The sequence below is a fragment of the Apteryx rowi genome, unplaced genomic scaffold (assembly GCF_003343035.1).
Source record: "Apteryx rowi isolate R43461 unplaced genomic scaffold, aptRow1 scaffold_12, whole genome shotgun sequence".
Classification (NCBI taxonomy): domain Eukaryota; kingdom Metazoa; phylum Chordata; class Aves; order Apterygiformes; family Apterygidae; genus Apteryx; species Apteryx rowi.
In genome coordinates this window covers 914,111-920,792 of record NW_020447419.1, presented here as the reverse complement: position 1 = coordinate 920,792, position 6,682 = coordinate 914,111, and the positions used below count along the sequence as shown (strand labels likewise).

The window sequence follows — 6,682 nt, the reverse complement described above, 5'->3', positions numbered from 1 at the left end:
TTATTCGTGCACAACAGCTCTTCCTCTCCTTCTGCCTTACTACGACAAGTTTTACGCCTTGCCCTCGTCCCGCGGCGACCCGCTGCGGCGAGCGCCGGTTATTCCAGCCCGGCGTGCGGCAGCCGTGCCGCGGCTTAGGCCACCGTTCCTCCTCGCCGCGGGCGACGGAGCGCTCCTCGGTCTCTTAACCGCCCCCGGGGGACCGTGCAAATAACACCGGCGCAGCCAGGCCGCGGAAGTCAAGCTACCGTACAGCCGCAGGCAGCTCACTGGCACCGCGCTGTTTTTGGAAGGGGTTTTATTAAGGAAGCAAAGCCAGGCACCTCGTCACCGCCACCCGAAGCCCCTCCGGTTTATCAGCATTTGGGCCAGGAGGAGCCAAACTGGGTGCGTGGAGAAGGGTCAAGGCAGGACACCCCCAAGAACAGACAGGAGAGGGCAAGCACAAAAGAGGGAGTGGAGTTAATATATTCTGGAAGAGCTAGAGGAGGAATTAAGAGGCAAAATATTAAGAACGTGAGCCAGCTATCAAGGAAGGGAGACGTACAACCAGATCTACAGGCCTGTTTGCAATCAGCACGGACATGGTAGCAGCCCAGCYGCCTGGGAGGCGTAAAACTATTTGGAAATCCAGTAGAAATGGGCTGCGGGGGAAATCTCGCCCTGACACAGAAAAGCGCTCGATGACCTCACGGAGCTTTTCCAGCTCTAGGTTTTATGGCTCCAGCGCACGTTTCCTATTAAAAACCTAACCTTAATCCTCGCAACGATGAGCACCAGGTATTGCGACCCGGGGAAGTATCACGTTTACTGCTCCGCTCGCCCCCACCCTGGCTTGCAGGAGTTCAAACAACAACAAAAAAGTTCTCACGYCTCAAAAGCGAGGACAAAAAGCCCAAAGAGCGGGGAAACGCCTTTCCTCCCGCGTATTCCCTGTCCGTACGTAAAACCACAGGATTACTCTCAGCATAGCAGCAGGCACATCCCCCACTTCCCAACGAGCATAAGCCTAACGCCTTCCTCGAAACACAAATGGTGGGGTGGCAATGTCTCCAGCCTCATAGCTACACCCACCGACACCGGCAGGGTAAACRAGGAAAGCTCCAGTGACCTCTCCTCCAGGACAGGATGGTCACAAACTGCTGTCTAGCTTTCGCTGGTAAGGAAAAATAATGAGGTTAATTAAATTGCRATGGGGAGTCTTCAGGAAAGGAGAGGCACTGGAGAAGATGAGGAGCCCCATYGCTGGAAGGCTTTAAGAAGAGGTTAGACAGAAGTAGGCTTGATCCTGCTGTAGGGACGAATGCATGAGCCTTCCCCACCATGGCTCAGCGATGGGTGTCCCCAACCAGCTTGCTGGCTGGGTTTTTCCAGAGTTTGCCATCATACAAGCAGTCCCACATTATATGATCCCTTTCACCAAGGGATCGCACTCCGTCTTTGCTGGATTGTCCTCGTTGGGATCCCACCCTACCCCACCATCGGGCTCCACAGATGCCGCGCTTCCCTCTTGGGGTTCAAACGCAGTGCAAAGGGCCGCCACACGCTGTACGTACGGATATATGAGAGCGCCCTATGGCTCATCTTTCATTTGAGCCACAGGACATTTCTCATAGATCCGGGCTAGGCCTTTTATGAACTTGCTTTCCATGCAGGAAAAGCAAGGAGAGCCAAACCACATATTTAGGATAACAAGTTGACGAGGGCTGGATTAGCATCTCTTAAATCTTTCACAGCACCGAGCAGGAGGAACTTCTAACGCAGGCAAATCCCTCAGGCTCAGACTACAATGAAGGTCGTGTGAACTGGCCAAGGTTTTATGCTGCACTTGAGTTTTGGAGCCCATCAGAACAAAATAAGCCTGCGAACTTAAAACAATTTCTTTCTCTGTTTGGTAGTGAGTGGCGGGAGGAGGGCGAGCTCGTGTTTCTTGAAGCAAACCCCGAGGGACCACGCCGGACAGGGAATCCCCTTTTCCTTGGTGAGGAATCCTTCCCATGACAGATTAGCAGTAATGCAATGCAATTAGCAGCAATTAGCTGTTTTTTCCTTCCAAGCCATGGCCATTCCCAGTCAGTTGTGCTTTGGGGAGCTATTCTGCTTGCCCAAATACTCGGAGCAGGATGTTTGTACTGCGAGTCTCCATGCCAGCTGCAACACTTCCTTTGCTGATGGGATTCACTTCCCTTTTTGAACTCCCTTCTGCTGCTAGCTTATTTGTGCGCTCAGATGTCCTGGGGTTGGAGAACTAATAAAAGAAGAAAAAAAAAGGAAAGAAAAAAAGGAAAAAAAGGCTATTCTACTACAGAGATGAAACCAGAACCTGAGAGCAAAACTGATCTGATCCCAACTGATGCTGACCGTTATATCATCTTTGGCCAACACCTTTCAGAACACAAGCCCAAGATGAATGATGCCTTTTTTGTCCCATTTTCACCATTTTCAGGGAGAGAATTGCACTGCAGTTCAGCTCATTTCCAGCATAGTGGCTTTAGGTTTTGAGACCTTTCTATCCCTAAACTCCTGTATTGACTAGAGGCCAAATTCTTCCAAAGCAGCAGGTTTGGGCCTCACTGAATCCCCTATGTGTGGATATCTAGTAGTAGGAGTGCCACCTGCTGACGCTGGGGATTATATAGCATTGCCTATATATTAATCCCTTCCTCTGCTGAGGCCACCTCAGCCATCCAGAGGCGTTAGCGGTGCCCGTGCCCGGCCGGGGATGGAGACACTCACATCCCCGGCGCTTCAATCCCAAAGACAAGTCAAAACGCACTTCAGCTGGAGCTGGATGGTTTTGAGCACGTGCCAGTCACCATCTGCTGGATCAGAGTCAAAAAGCAGAGGGGGGACGAGTTAAGTGCTGGGGATGGGGGGTGGGAAGGGAATAAGAGAAGGAAGTCTCCGTTTAAAATGGAAAATATTTCATGAACCCGTCTTCCAAGGCCAGCATCCTCTTGCATGCTCACTGCACAAACCCTTGTTGTCTTCTTATAGCTTTTATAGATTGACCTTCTGAAGGGAAAAGGGCAGCAATAAAACTCCAGCCCGTTTCGGCCGAGACCTCAATCTGGACTTCGCAGCGCTCTTGGCAGCCGGGGCCATTCCTTGGTGTTCAAATGCTGGGAAAGGGCCAAGCGACGGGGAGGGAGCGCTGGCCGGGGGAGGAAACCTCCCTGCAGCCCAGCGAGCGGCCGACACGCAGCAACCGAAGAAGCCCGGCGCTGATTTATCCTCCTATAAATCACCAGACGCGAGACCCTCCCTGTCCGGCACGCTACGAACACCCGGCAGATGCACCTTTTCCACAAAATCTACTCTTTGAGAAGAGAAAAATACATGACATTTTTTTCCTCCCCCTGAGTGACTCAGACGAGAACTACTTATTTTATCCAGTAGTCTTCTTTTCCTGGCTACAAACAGCTTTCAGGAAGCTGTTTGTAAAAATGACAGTTTCTTTCTTTTTTTTTTTTTTTTTTTTACTGCTTTTACTCGCAGTACATTCGTACCATCTGAATCATTAACCAAGCCAACTAACTAGGTTTGATACAGTTACAAAGCGACGTCTGTCCCAGCCCTACCAACGTGGCCAATTCATAGGAAACGATAAAAATAAGCCAATAAATAATCCAGCACTCGGAGCTCTTCGGCCGTGTCATTTCCCAGAAACTCAAGGATTGTTAACGGCTGATCCAAGCCTTGTCCTAGGCAGAATTTCGAGTAATTTCCACCGATTATTACCTTTTTCCTTCACTTCATTTACAACATTTTCTGCAGAAAAGCCCTACCGCAGCAGGCAGGTTTTCACGTTTTGCAGAGCGTGCAGGGGGATGTTCATGCACGCGCCGCTCCAAGGATGGCCACTCAAAGGGTCGGATTTAACCATTTCGGTCCCAATTCAGAGCATCTTCCAGATGGTGGTTGTAGCAAGGCAGGGATGTATTTTCAGTCCGAGCACTGCAGATACAGGTTATTTAAGTTCTGTTAAAATTATCGCTTCTACTAAAGACTTTGAACTAGCTAGAGAACATTCCCCGAATACCCAGCACAGCCACTGTCTCCTCAAAATCACTTATTAAAACCCTCCGGCTCTGCTCTCACACCTCCTTCCAACCTTCTTTCCATTTGCTAAAGTTACAATCGGTTGCATTTCCAGATTAAAAAAAAAACATTTTTCAAACATGAAGAAAGTTAAATTAAAAAAAAAAAATCGGCGATATCTATTCAAAACCACAGCCCAGGCTGCATGTCTAATCGTTTGCAAACAGCATGTACAGAGCATCTGTAGCCAGGCTAAGTGCACAGAGCTATTTCAGATTATACTTCTGGTGCACAGAAGGGAAAAGCTGAGCTTTGCTTCGCCCTCYTTGAATTCCCGGGAACTCTGGCTGGGGACTTCGCCTTTAGCTGAGATACAGCAGAGGCCTCGGCTCCTCCGAAATCCCCTTCCCACCTCTCTGCAGCCTGGGTTTCACTGCTGCCCAAAAAACCTGCCTGCTCAAATAACGCTCTTTTGCTTAAAAACGCCAGGCCTGAAGGCTCCCCGAGCCGGCAGCTCTGCCCTGCTCTCTGCCTCTAACGCCGGCTTCCTCGCTGCGGGGATTTTTGCTGAAATACTGCCATTTTCTTAGCTGCCACCTAGCAGTGTTGCTGTTGAAGGGTGGAGCGATACGGGTGCCTGGCTCGTACCTAATGGGCAGGCAAATTAACGTTTTTCACCCCCATACGCTCAACAGCTGCTCCACCGTCCCCAGCGCCTTCTCTCGCAGGTTTTATTACCACCATGGATCTCGGAGCCTAGAAGAGCCCCAAAACCCTCCGCAAAGTGCCACAAGGAGACTTTGCCGAGAGCCGCAGTTGCGCTTCGTTAGGGAAGGGCTAACGGAGAAACACGGCGCCCCACGCAGAGGCTGGGTTCAGGCTGCACTGCCAGCCAAGGCCAGGTTGCTGAGCAGAGGAGTCACGTCCCAAGAAGCTACTGTTTTCCTAACTTTTGCAAAATTCAGGCGCACATTAAAAAAAACCGCCCACACTGGGGCATCCATCGCCTCGGTACGACTCACTGAATCCATGTGTTTTTTTTTTTATACAGGGCAYGGCTACACCCTTGCTGGACTGACTCATGGCTTTCAGCAGCGCCGGCATCAGCAAAGGCACCGTGGAGCCGTGCCTGCTGGAGCRCGGGGGCATCGCCCCAAAGCGGCCTTCGTCCCCCGGTGCAGGGGTCCGTGACACCTGGTGCCAGCTTGGCGTGACCACCACGTGTTGGCAATGCATTGCGGGAACGGGGGGAAGAACCCCAAATGCACCCGGCTCTCCCTTGTGCTCCCCAGGCATGGGAGAGGCTAGAGCGGTGCACATTGCTCAGCGGTGTGGGACCACGGGTGGCCCTGGCCACCCAGCCTTTTTGCAAGATTTTGCAAAATCTGCAAGTCTTATTAATCCCTACAGAGCAAAACTCGACTGCAGGCTGAATCCACCACGGGGGAGATACCACAGGGGGAGAAGAGCCATTTAACCAGAGAGCTGGCACATGAGCAAAAGGCAATAAAACGAATGTGGTTGGGAAGTTGAGAGATTCACAAGCGTGAGAGCAGCCAGCTTGCTGAGAGCTCCTGCAGCATGCAAACAYGCGCGGCAGCTTGGAGACGCAGCTTGTTTAGGAAAGAGCATGTCCAATAACCAGGGCTGTGCCGGGGGACTGCAAGGGCGCTTCAAAAGGCATGGCTGGAAATCCTCCCCTGTAGGCATGTTGCCTTGGGGATTAAACATGACCCTAAAGACCCAGCTCCCTTCCCACCCATACAGAAGAGCCCACAAAGCTCACTTTGCGTTCCCTGGTCTCGGTAGAGGCTTACGCTCCCTGAGCCCCAGGGACTTTCCCATCCAAGAAGCTTCAGGGCTTCAAATTAACAGCAGAAGCAGTGAGCGCTTTCCAGGCATGGCAGCGAGAGGCGTGGACATGGCCAAGGTTTCCTGCAGGGACACGGCCTACTGCAGGGAGAGGGGACAGATTAGGCGACCTCTCATTTTCTGCAACTCTGTTGGGTTTGGTGCCTCCATTTCTGGGGTCCCATGTGAGATATCATCAGCGGTGGGTTCTCGGGAGGCGATAAATGTCAGTGGCCCTTGAGAAGAGCAACGTCACTTTGGATAACCACCCCAGCTGTTCAGGCTACGTCAGCTACATGTGATGGCCCACGGAGGCCAGTGAGAAAGGAGCACAAGGGTATTTCTCCGGGCAGGACTATGAAGCCAACACCGAAACCTTCATCTCCCCCACAGTACAGCCTTTCAATAGCCAAACACTCGCCAGCTTCACTATCGTATCTGCATATGACAGAGTCCAACACAGTCCTGCAAAGTTCTTTAAAATTCATTATTTATAAGCGGCAATTCCCAATGGGTATTTTTGCTCTCCTGGATTAGTGCAGCTGCTAAAATCTCACCTGGACCTGCCTCTTCATCTCCTCAGTTTTGCACCTCTGGGGAGCCCCGTGGATGCTGCTCTGCTGGGTGCTTTGCTGTGCATGTACCAAGCGRTAGCTAACAAACATCACTGAAATGCTTCGAGCTTTGACCCAAAACCCCAACAAGAGCAGTAGAAGTCCTTCTCCCAACTCCTCTGCCTGGTCCCCTTTTTATCATCCCCATTTCCTGTACATCCAGCAGCAGCTCCTTC

General features: G+C 51.4%; 1 long non-coding RNA gene across 1 annotated transcript in view; it reads right to left on the bottom strand.

The window, feature by feature from the left end:
• Positions 1–3,578: 3,578 nt before the first annotated feature.
• Positions 3,579–6,682, bottom strand: part of LOC112976512 — a 33,411-nt gene continuing 30,307 nt past the window's right edge. Inside the window, exon 3 of the long non-coding RNA XR_003257049.1 lies at positions 3,579–3,957. This is a non-coding gene — a long non-coding RNA (uncharacterized LOC112976512). The remainder of the gene's footprint in view (positions 3,958–6,682) is intronic.